The sequence below is a fragment of the Microtus oregoni genome, unplaced genomic scaffold (assembly GCF_018167655.1).
Source record: "Microtus oregoni isolate MIOR12 unplaced genomic scaffold, Mior012 000033F_ref0000390, whole genome shotgun sequence".
Classification (NCBI taxonomy): domain Eukaryota; kingdom Metazoa; phylum Chordata; class Mammalia; order Rodentia; family Cricetidae; genus Microtus; species Microtus oregoni.
The window spans coordinates 25127748-25144950 of record NW_024543092.1 but is presented as its reverse complement, the minus strand read 5'-3'; the positions used below and the strand labels follow the sequence as shown (position 1 = coordinate 25144950).

The 17203-nt window shown below is 41.2% G+C and overlaps 1 non-coding gene across 1 annotated transcript; it reads right to left on the bottom strand.

Moving 5' to 3' along the window:
• Positions 1-16900: 16900 nt before the first annotated feature.
• Trnak-cuu lies at positions 16901-16973 on the bottom strand. The gene has a single exon. It is a non-coding gene; the product is annotated as a tRNA-Lys (tRNA).
• Positions 16974-17203: the final 230 nt, after the last annotated feature.

Sequence of the window (17203 nt, the reverse complement as noted above, 5' to 3'; positions counted from 1 at the left end):
TTTAAAATGCATTACTGTGATTTATACCACTCTTCCTTGTGGTAGAGGCAGCAGGAGAAACAGGCTCACCTAAGAGACGCTGCTGTTTCTGTATCTCTGGGCATCATCTCTCCAGCTCTAATCTTGCTATTCCTCAGGCTTTCCCACTCCACTTATTCCCTAAAAGTTGTAGTCACTACATTTGTGACTACGTGTGTCAGTACATCTGCCTTCAAATAAACATTCGGACCAAATTTGTTCAATTTAATGAAGGAGTGCTTCCTATAAGCATTCTGGGAAATGGTCCTCAAAATGTTTTCGTTTAGACCTCATCAGCTGCTGGCTTAGTGTCTGGAAGTCTTTAGACAACAAAATGCATTTTGTTATTGAGGGGATTCGACTCTAGATGTATCGCCTGCTCTCCAGTGTGCTCACTCACTTGCCCAATTTATACAACCAGTTTAGAAGAACAATGTTTCTGCCTCCCGTAAGAAATTCCTCAAATTTCTTACACCAGTGAGAGGAAACATGTCCTGTTCCTTGCAGAATATCTCTTACATACTCAGAAATAAAAGTCCTAAGAAGCCGGTCACAGAGTTTCCTTATCTTTTTGACCTTTAAAATCTAGTTTACAGCACTTTGGGAGATAAAACACAATTATCTACAGGCAACGTGCCTCCGGCGTGCACTTAGTAATGAAGTAAGGAGACCGATCTGGATGCTGACATTAGCTGAGACATTGGCAAGCTGTATGACTCTGGGTGTGGCCTTCAGTCTTTCCATCCTCAAAATGAAGCACACTGTTTAGTGTAATGTATCTTAAATAATATTTGTACCATAGTTAGCGTAGTCTTTGGAATATATTACATGTTCAGTAAATATTAGATATAGTTAACTGCCTGCTCCTCTTCTGAGTTCATTTCCAAAATCTGAGGACTATTTTTAATTTTAAGAATTAGGATTGTAAGCAATCTTGCATCTGCCATAATTTCACTGTTTGTGACTGAAAAGAAAATTTCCTCAACTTACCAGTCTATAAAAGACGGAAGTTTGGGGGAATGAGCTGTCGATCAGTGGTAAAATGCTTGCTTATCTTTGGGGGCCAGGGCTTGAATTCAATACCCAAACAAAACCAGCCGACCAGTCAAACAAAAGAAAAGGAATGGTTTGCCTCTTAAACATGCATAAGAAGGAGAAACACATGGATGAAAATATAAATACTGATTAATAAGTGTTTTTTTTTGTGGAGTCAAGTACATAAGTATGGCTAGTAATTTTAACATAGATAAAGGGCTAGATGGATTTATTGATTCAAAACAAATAGCACCCTCATATTTTAAAAATAAGATATCTTTCCTGCTTCAGGAGATGTACCCTAGCATTTATTGTCAGATCAAAAAGCTAGCATTGTTTTCATTTAAAAATGGGGACCTGAAGGCATTCCCTCTCTCTCTCTCTCTCTCTCTCTCTCTCTCTCTCTCTCAATCTCTCTCTCTCTCTCTCTCTCTCTCTCTCTCTCTCTCTCTCTCTCTCTGTGTGTGTACTGTTTCCAATTTCCAGGTGGATCTATATATGTTTTTCCTTAGGTTCACCTTATTACTTAGCTTCTATAGGATCATAATCTATATATTTAATATCCTTTGTTTATAGCTATGTTTATACTATGTGTGTGTGTATATATATATATATGTTTATACTTATGAATGAGTAATACCATAGTCATCTTTTGGGGTCTTTGTTACCTCACTTAGGACACTGCTTTCTAATCCCATTCATTTGCATGCAAAATTCAAGATGTCATTGTTTTTTTTTTACCACTGAGTAGTACTCAAATCTGTAAATGTGCTACACTTTCTTTATCCATTCTTCGGTTGAGGGGCATCTCGGTTGTTTCCAGGTTCTAGCTATTACAAATAATGCTGCTGTGAACATAGTTGAACAAATGCCTTTGTAGTATGATTGAGCATCTTTTGGGTACTGCTGGATCCTGAGGTAAGTTGATTCCCAGTTTTCTGAGAAACTGCCATACTGATTTCCAAAGTGGTTGTACAAGTTTGCATTCCCACCAGCAATGGATGAGTGTTCCCTTTATTCCATAGCCTCTCCAGCAAAAGCTATCATTGGTGATTTTGATATTAGCCATTCTGACAGGTGTAAGATGGTATCTCAGTGTTGTTTTGATGTGCATTTCCGTAATGGCTAAGGTTATTGAACATTTCCTTAAGTATCTTTTGGCCATTTGAGATTCTTCTGTTGAGAATTCTCTGTTTAGGTTTGTACTCCATTTTTTAATCGAGTTATTTAGAATTTTGATGTCTAATTTCTTGAGTTCATTATAGTTTGGAGATCAGTCATTTGTCTGATGTGGGGTTGGTTAAGATCTTTTCCCATTCAGTAGGCTGGGTTTTTTTTTTTTTTTGTTTTGTTTTGTTTTGTTTTGGTTTGGTTTGTTTTGGTTTGATTTGGTTTTTGTCTTACTGACTGTGTCCTTACTTTATAGAAGCTTCTCAGTTTCAGGAGGTCCCATTCATTAATTGTTGCTCTCAGTGTCTGTGCTACTAGGATTATACGTAGAAAGTGGTCTCCTGTGCCCATGCATTGAAGACTACTTCCCACTTTCTCTTCTATCAGGTTCAGTGTGGTTGGATTTATAGTGAGGTCTTTAATCCATTTGGACTTGAGTTTTGTGCAAGGGGATAGATATGGATCTATTTTCATTCCTCTACATGTTGATATCCAGTTATACCAGCACCATTTGTTGAAGATACTTTCTTTTTTCCATTTTATAATTTTAGTTTCTTTGTCAGTAATCAGGTATTCATAGGTGTGCAGATTAATATCCGGGTCTTCAATTCGATTCCATTGGGCAACCTTCTCTGTTTTTATGCCAGTACCAAGCTGTTTTCATTACTGAAGCTCTGTAATAGAACTTGATGTCAGGGATGGTGATGCCGGGGAGGCATTTTCTGAATTGAAGTTCCTCTTCCCAAATGACTCTAACTTGTGTCAGCATAGATGACAAAACTTTCTTAAAATTTAAATACAATGGATATTCATATTTTCTGTGATTGAAGAATAAGAAGGAAGCAAAACCAGGCTTGATATATTTTATCTAAGGTGATAATTTGATAAAATTAAGAAAATCAATACAAACCAATAAAAAGGGGGTCTGGAAGCTGATCATGAACACACCTGTACTCCCAGAATTCAGGAGGCTGATTCAGGGGGATCTTGAGTTTGGATTTAACCTTGTCTACATAGCAGGGTACTGTCTCCGAAACAAAACAAGCAAATGATAAGTAGGGAAAGCTGGAGACAGTATTATTTTGAAAAAGCACATAAACTTTGGAGGTGTCAAGGGGTCAGGAAGTTAGGGGAGAAAGGTAACTGTCGTATTTGCACCAGTATGAGCGTGACAATGGCCCCTGATGTGACTGCTTCCCAGGGGTTCATTTCTTTTGCTTCTCTTTTTCATCTTAATATTATCTCTTTGTTAGGGCTGGACAAAGACATTTTATAGATAATTTAGGTATTCTAATAAGATTTCTCTCTGGAGACCACTTGAAACATTTTGAATTATTTATTATTATTATTGTTATTATTATTGTGAGGTGGAATGCATGAATGCCATATTGCATACATGGAAGTTAGAGGGTAATTTTGTAGAGTTGTTTCTGTGGCGGTTTGAATGAGAATGGCCTCCATAGGCTCATATGTTGCATGGTTGGCTCCCAGTTAGTGGAACTGTTTGGAAAGGATTAGGAGGTTTGGCCTTGTTGGAGGAGGTGTGTTACTGGGAGTAGTCCAGACCCAGTTTCTCTCTCTTTCTCTCTGCCTGCTGCCTATAGATCAGGGTGTAAAACTTTCAGCTACTGCCCAAGCACCATGCCTGTCTGCTTCCCTCCATGATGACAATGGATTAGTTCTCTAAGACTCTAAACAAGCTTCCACCTAAATGCTGGCTTTTTAAAGAGTCTCATTGGTCATGGAGTCTCTTCATAGCAACACCACAGAACTAAACCAGCTCTATTTGTATTTTTATATGGCTTCTGGATATTGAACTCAGGTCACCAGGCTTGCATGAAGCATGGACTGACAAGTGCCTCTACCTGCTAAGTCATCTCACCCACCTTCTAGGAGACCACAATTAAGTGTTAAAAGAACGTTACTTTCTCAATCAGAAAAGAACTGAGGACAGATTTTTTTTCACTGCCCACTATAATAAGTAGTGTGAAACAATCTGATGCAAAATTGTATCAATGCTTTTTAAGAGAATTATAGTGTGCCACCTGCTATGAAAGAAGTTGTCTTTGGAAAACATGTTTTATTTTAAGGATGAATTATATCTAGGACCAGAGGGAAAGGATTCTAACACCAACCTTCTTCAAAGTTCTGTAAATTGAAGTTAGTGTATTTTATCACTAGAACTTTTATTGATCTAACTATGTTAAACCATTTATCTTACTGCCAGTATTGATATGAAAAGATTAATCAATTTATACACTAATTGTTTTAAGATAGTATTTTTATTTGATCTTTGAGATTTTTTATATATACATGCAATTTGTTTTGATCATTTTTGCCCCTACTCCTCCCACTAACCCCTTCCACATCCACCAGCTACCTCCCCATCCCTTCAAACTTCTTATCCTCTTTCTCCTTCTCCCTTTCCTGTTTCTCCTCTTCTTCTTTCTCCTCCTCCTTTTTTTTTCTTCTTCTAGTTATGAAACCCAACTTGTAATGCCCATATACTCATGGGTGTGTGCGAATCCACTGGAGCTTGGTTGACCTACCAAGGGCCATATCTTTAAAGAAAACTGACTCTCCCTCCCCAAGAAGCCATCAGCCATCAATAGCGCCTCAGCTAAGGGTTGGGATCTGTGAGCGCTCCCCATGCTGGAATGTTGAATGGATTCAGCTTTTCTTTTTTAATATTTTATTTATTATGTATACAATATTGTGCCTGTGTGTATGCCTGCAGGCCAGAAGAAAGCATCAGACCCCATCACAGATGGTTGTGAGCCACCATGTGGTTGCTGGGAATAGAACTCAGGACCTTTGGAAGAGCAGGCAACGCTCTTAACCTCCGAGCCATCTCCCCAGTCCCCCTGGATTCAGCTTTTGCAGGTCCTGTGTAGGCAACCATAGATGCTGTGAGAACGTGAGCACAGAGAATTCTGTTTTTCTCTAGTCCTCCATGATCTCTAGCCCTTACAATCCTCCTTCCTTCTCCAGTAGTTCCTGAACCTTTGATGGAGGGACATGATGTAGGATGTCCTTTTGTATATGTGTGTTTTTATTGGATAACGAATAAAGCAATGGCTTGGCAGAGTAAAGCCAGTTGGGAAATCCGAACCAGGAAATAGAGAGAGAGTAAGTGGAGTAAGGGAGATGCCACCTAGCTGCCAAAGGAGAAAGATGCCAGAAAACCTTATCAGTAGGCCACAACCTCGTGGAGGTACATAAGTTAATAGAAATGGGTTAATTTAAGATATAAGAATTAGCAAAGAATATGCCTAAGCTACTGGCCAAGCAGGGTTGTAGTTCATACAGTTTATGTGTGATTATTTTGGGTGTAAGCTAGCCAGGCAGCCGGGACGAACAAAGGGCCCACTCTCCTTGTAACAGAGAGCAGTTTCATAGTGTGTATCCATTTAATAGAATAATACTAGTAGGTTCATGCATGGGGTCTATAAACTCTCCAAACATTGAGTTCTTGGCTAGATTTACAGTACCAGCTCCTATGGTACTGACCTTAAATCCAAGCAGAAAGCAGTTGGCTGCTCCCATAACATTTGTGACACTTTTGCACCCACTGATGTATCTTGCAGGCTGGTTCTTATTATATTTCTCAGTGTTCACAGCTGTAAGACTGTTGATCCCTGCTTTCAGCCTCCTGCATAGCATCTTGTGGTATATGAAGGCTAGGCAGCAGGGAGAAAGTATCCCGTCCAATAGCAACTTGATTTCTATAAGTCATATGCCCAAAACATATGGTGTCTTCAGTGATAGCCTCACAACAAATTCTGGTAGACAGCCAAGAGCAATGGTAAGAGCCTGCATTATTTTGTTTTTTCTCTAGGACACCCCTAACTAAGAACTTGAGGGAAAGTATTCTTTTTATCTAGCAACTTATGTCTTCTGGGAATATTATTATCCCCTTTATAGGGTAACTCAAATTAAACCTTTATAGGAGTATATTGTACATAAATATGTGTATGTATTTATTATACATATATTATAATACACATATATTTATAATATATTATAAATGTATATTATTATGCATGTTATTACATCTTTATTTTGGAAATTATAAAATAGTAACTTCTCATATAGTCTTTTCAAGCATTCATATGGTTCATCACTCCTCCCCCCGCCCTCTCTTCCACACTACGTTCCCATCCGCTTTCCTAGCCAAACCTTCCCCCACTTATTCTCTGACAGTTGTCTTTCCCACTGTGGTTTTTGGCTTCAATGGGTACTTCAAGTTAAACACACACTCTAAAGATTCAGTGCCAAACCCCATTCATCAGTGAGAACACGCGATGCTTGCCTTTCTGGGTTACCTCACTCAGTATAATGAGAAATAAAATTTGAAGTTTCAAAGTTATGAAATTATAAATTAAAAAGAACTATTTTTACTGGTATGGCACATACCTATAATTGTAACATTTGAGAGGTAGTGAAATACGGAGACTGAGACCAAGGCCAGTCTCAAAAAACAAGCAAATAAACAAGCAAGCAAACAATAACCAATACCCAACAAATAAATGTCTGACTACTTTGTTCTTTTGTGGTGAGTCATCACTAAGCTTCAGTTAGTGTTTGACGACCTCTATACCAAGGAATATACTTTTACTTTATATTTTAATTACATTGTGTATATTCCTGCTCTTTATTATTGCTTCATAGTAACCAGTAGATGAGTAACTTCCTGTGTTCCTTTCAGACTTATAATTTGATAAACTTATAACTAAAACTAACCTTGACTACACGTTGGTGAGTTTATTGATCTGCACAGCTGAGAGATAAGAACAACTTTGTCGATTTCAAGCTACTAAACATAGCTAGAATAGCAAAATCGTATTAGAATCAGTAATAAACATCGGGAAATCGTTCTCTTCTGCTACTCTGCCCAACACTTGGCTTTTAGACTTTACTGACACCCCTGTGTGTTAGCATTTTACATGGTTATAAAGTAAGAGTAAAAATTTCATTATAAACCAATATTCTAACCCCACCCCCTCCAATTCAATATATTTTCCCCCTTTAAGCTCTGGCCCTGTTTTAGAAATTCATGTTGTGTGTTGGTTGAGGGTAATATTAACTTTGTTTTTAATCTTATTTCAAATCCTCTTCCACTTCCTGGTTGCTGCTATGTCTTGTTCTCATCTGACTGGGTGGGTGGGCCAGGTAAAAGGTATAGTGCCCAAATGGAAGACAGAGCCGGGTGGTGGTGGCACACGCCTTTAATCCCAGCACTCGGGAGGCAGAGGCTGGCGGATCTCTGTGAGTTCGAGGCCAGCCTGGTCTACAAGAGCTAGTTCCAGGACAGGCTCCAAAACCACAGAGAAACCCTGTCTCAAAAAAAAACAAAAAAAAAAAAACAAAAACCCAAACCAAATGGGAGACAGAAAGGGACACTGTGTGGTAGCACAGGCTCTGGATTGAGATAACTACAATGCAGCTTTCTGTGGCCATAACAGAAGACAGGAGACAACTGACTTGAAAGGAGGAAGTTTTATTTTTGTTCAATTTCAAAAATTCAGTTTATGGTTACCTGTTGCCTCTGGGGTGGCACAGTATATCACAATAGAAATGTATGTGATGGCGGTGGTGTCTGTTTACCTCATGATGGTCAACGAAGCAAGATACAGAAAGGGCAAGGTGTTCCCTTCAAGGACATAGTCCCAATAGCTTGCTTCTTCCCACAAAATCTCATTTCCTTACAGTTGTGATGCCATGGGCTAGGACCAAGCTTTGAGCACACAGGTCTTTGGGGAAGACTTAAGATCTAAACCTGGGGTGAATTTTCCTCATCACAAATATTCAGTTATAATTTTATCTTAACAAATATTTATGGTTATGAGTATTAAATGAGTTAGTTCAGGGCTCCACACATATTTGACAAATGCGCCACTACTAAATGACAACCTCAAAATCCTTTTGTTTTGGTTTGGTTTGTTTTGGTTGTTGTTGTTGTTTAAGTTTGCATAGTCCCAGGTGGCCACCCCCAGTTCTGTTTACTTATATTGTAAACAGAACGTCTGTATCCTTTATTTACTTATTTGTTTTTATTTTTATGTGCATTGGTGTTTTGCCATGAGTGTCAGATCCCCTGGAACTGGAGTTACAGACAGTTGTGAGCTGCCATGTGGGTGCTGGAAACTGAACCCAGGTCCTTTGGAAAAACAGTCGGTGCTCTTAACCACTGAGTCATCTCTCCAGCCCCTTGTTGTTTGTTTGTTTGTTTGTTTGTTTTTTGTTTTTTTTATTTGATTTTCAAGACAGGGTTTCTCTGTAGCTTTTGGTTCCTGTCCTGGAACTAGCTCTTGTAGACCAGGCTGGCCTCGAACTCACAGAGATCCGCCTGCCTCTGCCTCCCAAGTGCTGGGATTAAAGGCGTGCGCCACCACCGACCGGCTTCCTTGTTTTGTTTTTTAAAGACAAGATATTTGCAGACTAGGATGGCCTGGAAGGGAGTATATAGTTAAATAATGGCCGTGAGCTTCTGATCTTCCTGCCTCCACCTCTTAAGACCTGGGACTCTTTACTTTGACTGGAGTCCACTGCCAATTCTCTTTCCTGGGACAAATTTGCATGATTTCAGCCTTTTTTCCACCCACAGGGACTTATTCACAGTAATATCCCCATGTTTGCAATACAGTTGTTGATTGATGCTGCCCGGTCCTAGCACTCATGAACTTTGATGCCCTAGCAGGCAGATAGATGAAAAAGGCAAAACCCGTGCATCCAGACCTAGTTCACCACAGATGTGCAGGCTACTCACTGCAGGCTGCACTGATGGTGCTTTCTCTGTCTGCCTTTTGGGGCTATCCTGGACGGTCCTAGCTCACAGACACCTTTGGATCTCCAGTCTGGCCCCAGTCTGGCCCTTCACATACACTTCTGCATACCTGGAAGCATAGAGCTTTTCACATGTGGCTAAATTATTAATTTAGTTGTGGGGTTATTCCATTTGTATGTATCATGTCTAAAAATGATAATTTGGACACAAATTCAGAGAATGACAATTTAGAGGAGTTTATTGAAGAGAGGACAACTTTGAAATGAGTCTCCGGGCCAGTGTCACACCATCTTACTTAATCTGCTCTGTAAGAAGGGAGACAAATGAACCCCAAAAGCAAGCCATGGAGAGGCCCTAAGAAGATCACACAGATGTATCAAGGTTCTCTGCTGGTTTCATTCTATAGGCAGAAACTGGCTGAGTAGCAAAAACATGTAAATGTTCATTAGAGATTTCTGTCTCCCCTCTCTCTCCCACCTGTCTTATCTGAAATCTAACTCATACTAAGACCAAGAAATAAGGTTTGGGGAAATTTAGCTAAAGGAGAAGTGTATTATTTTTCATTTTAAAACAAGGTGTCAAGTAGCCCAGGCTTACTTTGAACTTGCTGTGCCATCAAGGATGGCCTTGAACTTCTGGTCCTTCTACAGGAGTGCTGAGATAATTGATGTGTGTTACCAGGTTATTAAGTCCTGGTGACTGGATCCAGAGCTTCATGCATGCGAGGTAAGTTCCCCGCCAGTTGAGCTACCAGCTCCAGCCCAAGCAAAGGGCTTTTGTTATTTATTATGTAAATATGTATGTGTGTTGTGCACCGTGGTTCACTCGTGTGGGTCAGAGGGCAACTTTCAGTAGCTGGTTCTTCCACCGTGGGTGTCCTGAAGTGGAACTCGGGTTGCAGCAAGCACCTTTACCAACTGAACCACCTTGCTGGCCTAAGATAAGAATACTTTACTTAATAATGTGCCAGAGATAACTGAAAGGTGTTGAGCTTGCTATTGTGAAACAGTAATGGCTTCATACTGAGTTTTAGTGAAGGAATTTTTCCTCTGCTTTCTTCTCCTCTTAGCAACTGAAAATCTCTGGAGCAGCGTGGCAGTGAACTGTGGTGTCCTGAACTGTGAGTGAACTGTGGTGTCCTAGAGAGGACAGAACAGACGGTGTGGAGTGGTAACGAGAATAATGACAGTTAATATTATATGTCAACAACTTGATTGGACTGAGAAACGCAGGGACTTGCCAAGTTCTCCTGGGTGTGTCTGTCAAGGCATGTGGGTAGAGAATAAAATCACTGGAGCAAAGAGGGAGGTGGTGAAAGGAAGGTGAGTTCAGTGGGAGAAGCAGGTCACTGGTACTCCTTGGGACTGTAGCTTCTCCTGGTTCCTCCATGTGTCCCTTCTTATTTTCTAGTTGTCATGTCTGAAGTGCTCTGCCCAGTCCTGTCCTTCCATGGTAGACGGTCACTTCTGAGGTTGTTAAGTAAGTTCTTCCTCCCCTAACTTACTTCCTCCCCTAACAGGGAAAGAACTAAGAGGAGACTATACAGAAGGCTGGAGAGATTGTAGGGGGGACGAGATGAAAGACCTTCTGATAGAGAATTTTCTGCCTGTGTTTAGGTTGACCTATGGAAAGGCTATAACACTGGAGGAGTTTGATGTGGGGCCCTCAGTGGTTCTAACTACCCAACATTGATGTGTCTTATGTCGTCTCCAACAGTAAAAGTGCTGGCCTGGGAAGACAAGTGGATATGGTGGTTGAGTTATAGAACATAAGCTTCTCCGTTGGCTCCATTGGACCTTCATTCCTAGCCTGTTGCTATGGTGTGGGGGTGCTCAAGCTACCCTACATGTCGACAAGCAAGGAGCTGAGACCTCCTTCCAATATCCATGCTCAGAAAGAGCCTTAGGTGAGTTTAACCTTGTAAGACTTTAAGACAATCCTAAAGCCATTTTTGACAATTCTGAATCCTCTCAGCCTCTGTGCCATAGTGCTTCCCCTCCTCCCCTGGGAACCAAGGACCTAACAGCTACACTCGCACGTACTCAGTTCCTGAACAATTACCCATATACGTATGCTTTGGTTCGGTCCCCTGGGAAACGGGGTCAAAATGACCTCTTACCTCATCTGATCTGGCAACAGCTCTCCAGTCAATTATTGGTAATAGCCCTTTCAAATAAGCCAATCAGAATAGTCAAAGAACAACCCCCCTTGCTTCTGTGGCCCCTTTAAAAGTAGACTGTACCCGCTATTCGAGGTCCCTCAGCTTCCCGAATGCTGGGGGACCCTGTCATGACAGAATTAATAAAATCCTCATGCTTTTGCATTGGCTGTGGTGTATGAGATGGTCTCTGGGGTTGACTCCTTCTCGGTGTTTGGACGCTAGAGTCCAACAACCTCAGCCAAGCCTTCAGATAATAATTCTGAATGGAACTCTAATGTGTCGTGAGACACCTTCACCCAAACACCACCCGACCCCAAACAAACTATGAGATCATCCTTCTTTGTTGTTTTAAGTTACCACGTGTTCAGGTAGTGAGTTACACCAAAGGAAAATTAATACACGAGAAAGGAATCAAAAAGCGAATCTTCTGCAAGATCTCCCAGTTCTGAGGCTGGACATCTTGCTCAAACCCAAACCATTTGTTTCTTGTTTTCAGTTCCGTGCACCTGCTTGGCTTGTTCACAGTAAGACTTTAGGACTATGGACTTTACTACCTCACCTGTCTATAACAAGGGGTGTGGTGTTCGAGTTACAGTTTAATGTGCTGAAAGAACACTATGTAAGACACAACGGTCTATTGTAACTCATTGGCACCATTTACATATAAACACAGCTAAGTACAGTTACAAGAGACTGAAAACTGACCATATTAGACTCCACGGGTTTGCAGTAAGAATTGCCAGTTCATTTTTCTGCTGAAAATAGTTCCCCGATGCCACTGGCATTTCCTTTTGTTGTTAAAGACATTTATTTAAATCCAGTTGTATTGTACTTTGCCACCATATTTTGCCTCCTCCCTCTTTTAAAAGCAATTGTTTAAAAGCTCTGTTTATAGGGCTGGTGAGGTGGCGCAGTGGATAGAGTTGTTTGTGCAGTTATGACAACCTGAGCTTGAAAACCCATCCCATCCCACTAGGTGGCGTAGAGAGCTAATCCCTGAGAGTTGTCCTCTGATCTCCACAGTGTGTGCTGTGGCATGAGCATGCCAGAAACTAACTCGCTCTCTCGCTCTGCGTGTGTGTGTGTGTGTGTGTGTGTGTGTGTGTGTGTCTATGTCTCTCTCTTTCTGTCTGTGTGTGTGTCTGTCTGTCTGTGTGTCTCTCTCTCTCACACACACACACACACACACGCACAGAGTAAATTGGGGGAAGGAAGTTTATAACAGAGTGGTCTAAGATCTCCTTTGTATTTCTACATCACAGCTGATTAGCACACCATAGTTTTATGTAAAATGTTGTCAATCTTGAAAAACAACACATGCCAATGATTCTAGTAATGGAAATTGGAGAGAGGCAAAACAAAGAGTGTGAGAGAGAGAGAGAATCATATTTAGCAAGGCAGTTTCAAACAGATGCAGCTGCTACAAAGTGGGCAGTCTCAACCACTATGGAGAGTTCTAGACTAACTAAACGTTAGGCACAAGCAGAACCAATCAGATTACACCTATTGCTTTTTATTTCCTCTTTCCGTAGTCTCACCTTACTGGGCTCCACAAATAGCATTTTAAAACGTTAGCTTCTTGCGCCCTCTGGCGGATAAATGTTAAGGGTGCTTAATCTTTCTAGTGGCACCATTAGGTCAATCTGAAACAATGAATCATTTCCTTGTGTATTTCTACTGAATGATTTGAATTTCTGCAACACTGTGACTCACTAATTGTTCAGTCAAAAAACGGAGGTACTGAGATACAGTCTTATGACTAGGAAGGAGAACCCAAATAAAAGAGAAAAGGTAGATTTTCCTCAGCTGTGACAGTCTCGGGGAAGGCATCTTTTACTACGATGCTTCTTTTATTTTGATACTCTTATTCCCTCACAACAAAATGAAGTTTGAAAATTAAGAGAAACAAATCACTCCAATAACTTCAGGTTCCAGGAGAGATTGAAGACATAGTCAGAGAACAGAATGGGAGACCACATGGCAGTAAAGCACATTTGAGATTTGACTCTTACTTTTTTTTGTTTGTTTATTTTTGGTTTTTCGAGACAAGGTTGCTCAGTAGCTTTGGTGCCTGTCCTGTTGACTCTTACTTTTAATCCAGGATGTTTTTTTAAAGGAATTTTGTAGTAATAAGGGCGGCATGGCTGCGTCCCCAACACCCCAGCCGCCTGCCCGGCTAGCTTATGCCCCGAAATAATTGCACAGACACTGTATTCTTTTAATCACTGCTTGGCCCTTTAGCTCTAGCACTTACAGGCTAATTCTCACATCCCGATCAACCCATCTCTAATAATCTGTGAGAACCGGTCTTACCGGGAAAGGTTCAGCATGTCTAACCTGGCGGCTTGCTTCATGGCGTGTGTCTGCCCAGGAGCAGGGCATGGCGTCTCTCTCAGGTGTCTGCTCCCGAGAGGAGAGCTGTCGGGTCTCTGAGCTCACTTCCTCTTCCTCCCAGCGTTCTGTTCTGTTTACTCCTATTCTGTAATGCCATGCCCCACTCCCGGCATGAAGCTCCAACCCAGGATGGACTAGGCTAGAATCTCCCCGGTAAGCGCACCTTGGGGTGCTACACACAGATGATTAGAAATGGGCTAAATTAATATGTGAGAATTAGCCTAGAAGAGGTTAGATAGAAATGGGCCAAGCGGTGTTTAAATGAATACAGTTTGTGTGTTGTTATTTCGGGGCATAAGCTAGCCAAGCAGGCGGCCGGGGTGCTGGGAACGCAGCCACGCTGCCCTTATTACTACAGTTGGCGCCCAGACGTGTGAACAACTAAACCCACTTAAAAAACCTGAGAAGGCTTAAAAATAAGGGAGCGAGAGTTTAACACAGATTTTTGCTGTTTGTTGGTGGTGTGCTGTAGAGAGATTTCCTGATTCGGCAACAGTAGCAGAAAAAAACGCTGTGTCATTTTAAAGCGCAACTTCCTGGGGCTGTGCCGCCATTGTGATCTCTGTCTGGCTCCTGCAGGACACAGAGCTTTTGAATAGAGCATTTGGAGTAAAGTGCTACGATTTGTTTGATGGCAACTAGACTGGCTGTGTTCTCGGGTCTGCTCTGCTTGCTAGAGGCAAGCGGGCGCCTCATCTAAGAGAGGCTTCCTGACTCAGCTTTAGCTGCAAAGCCTGCAGCTCATTAAGAGGTCCTGGCACGAAACACTTAAACGGTGTTGACGAAAAGCTGAACACATGCTTTTCGGTTTTCAGCTGTAGCAGGAAAAAAAGCTGCGCCATTTAAAAATGCCGGCTTTCTGGGCCATCCTGCCAGGGCAAACTCTGACTGTTTGAGGCAGGAGGGCCGGCTACCGAGAGAGGACTTGAGTGTTGTCTGTTGTAGCTCACTTGCTGGCAGGGACCTTGAAATGCCATCCAGTTGTTGCAGTAAACATAGCTACGGCCTGTATGGCCTGTATATCCGCCATGAGGCTGGAAAGGTAAGAAATGGACTGGATCCAGCTGGCAAAGCCACGCCTTTAATCCTACTGATATTGCTTGGTAAATTAAAGACTCGTGTGGTCAGAAAAAGAGAGATATACAGTAAAGAGAGATTCAAAGACAGAGAAAATTTCTGAATGGTTTAAAGTGTGTTAAAAATATATGCAGACTAAAAGTTGAAGTTCTTAAAGTAAAAAACAAAAAAAGGAAGAGAGTTGTTGTGTGTGGTAGCACACGCCTTTAATCCCAGTGCCTAGAAGGCAGAGGCAAACAGATCTCTGTGAGTTCAAGGTGTAGTAGCATATACCTTTAATCCCGAATGCCTGGGAGGCAGAGACAGGTGGATCTCTGAGAGTTCAAAGACAGCCTGGTCTACAGAGTTACTTCAGGTCAAAAATACAGAGAACCTGTCTCAAAAAGCAAAAAGTTAAAAGTAAAAATAAACAAAATAGAGGTTAAAATAAAACGAACAAAGATGGAAAAGACACAGAGAATCTTGATACTGTATGCTATTATGCTCTCTTTGAATCGTTTGAATGCTAAGGAAGGAGCAACAGCTGCTAAAAGATATTTATTTATAAATACTGCTGAACTAAACCAACATAGATATTTTGAATTTGGATCTAAGGATATGATGCTTTGGAAAGGAGTTTCTTATTTTGTTTTCACAGAGGATGAGACGCTGTTCATTTCTTCTATTCCGATTTTGTATGATGGACCATGTCCTCCTGAATAGTTCCTGTGCACATCTTCAGAAAATTACTTCGCTCAACTGCCAACTGAGATGAAACTAGCACACAGGTTATACCATGAAAGACCTAATAAACGACACCCACATTCAGCAGGAAGCAGTATGGAGAGAAAAAACTGTGCCCATGTTCCCAAATACGGTTTATATACGTTCTTTTACATTTAAAGGGGGATATGATATAGATATGAATAATTTACATTAGTATAGATTTTGCTTTATTGATAGAGTTTTAAGGTCAATTTTGTTATATATATAAGTGTTTCTGATTTTGATTAAGGTATTGTGATTGTTTAGTTCATTTAAATATGTACTGTATAATTAAGAAATATAGGTTGTTAATGGATAATCATCGATAATAGTAAAGCTTGTAGTCATGTTAGTTAGATTTTCTAGATATATAGAGATATATTTTAGATAGACATTCTTCATGTCTTTCAAAGATTACAGAATAGGACATTTAATGTTTTAATAACTGAGGACTTTTCATGACAATGAGACACTCTGCTCCTGGCAGCACCAATCTACTTCAAGAGGAAGATGGGCATCGAAGAGGCTTGTTATGGAGTTTTGATAGCCATTTGGGCAAGAAACTGCTCTTGCCTGGACTATTGCATAAACTGGACACAGAGAACCCGCAGAGAGAGGACTACTGAACTTGCCTAAGGTGAGATGATCTTTCGGGGTTCCTGATTCATGAAAGAGTCTGCATGACATTCTGCAGGACACAACAGATAGTGACTGAACTGACTTTGAATTTTCCTGCTTTATGGAAATGTCTGCTGGATACCATGGGCCTGAAGGCTGAAGATGGATGCCCCAATGGTACAAAGGAACTTTGGGTGACTGTCCAGGCAGCGAGATGTCTCTGTCATTTCTAGAGTTTTAAAAGTTGCTTTTTTCTTGCTTACTTAGGTAATATTATATCTTTCTGGAGTCTTTGATGGAGTTAAGAATAGTTAGTTATAGTTATAGTTTTCCTTAGTTATGATAAAGATTATTGTAACTTTTACTTGATAACTGTTTTGTTATATGTAATTTTGCTATGTTAAAGCCTTTTTTTTTGTTTAAACCGAAAAAGGGGAAAAATGATGGAGGTCATTGGCTAATAAAGGCACTGCCCTGGCCCATTTTATTGGTTAGAGGATAGGTGGGAGGAGTAAATAGAACAAAATGCTGGGAGGAAGAGGAAGTGAGCTGAGAGACTCCACAGCTCTGCTCTCCGGAGCAGACGCCTCAGCAGAGACGCCTGAGAGAGACGCCATGCTCCCAGCTCCTGGGCAGATGCACGCTAAGAAGCTCCGACCCAGGATGGACTAGGCTAGAATCTCCCCGGTAAGCGCACCTTGGGGTGCTACACACAGATGATTAGAAATGGGCTAAATTAATATGTGAGAATTAGCCTAGAAGAGGTTAGATAGAAATGGGCCAAGCGGTGTTTAAATGAATACAGTTTGTGTGTTGTTATTTCGGGGCATAAGCTAGCCAAGCAGGCGGCCGGGGTGCTGGGAACGCAGCCACGCTGCCCTTATTACTACAGTTGGCGCCCAACGTGGGGCTCGAACCCACGACCCTGGGATTAAGAGTCCCATGCTCTACCGACTGAGCTAGCCGGGCAGGCGGCTGGGGTGTTGGGGACGCAGCCATGCCGCCCTTATTACTACAGAATTTATTTTTTAATATTTATTTATTTATTACGTATACAATATTCTATCTGTGTGTATGCCTGCAGGCCAGAAGAGGGCACCAGACCCCATTACAGATGGTTGTGAGCCACCATGTGGTTGCTGGGAATTGAACTCAGGACCTCTGGAAGAGCAGGCAATGCTCTTAATCGCTGAGCCATC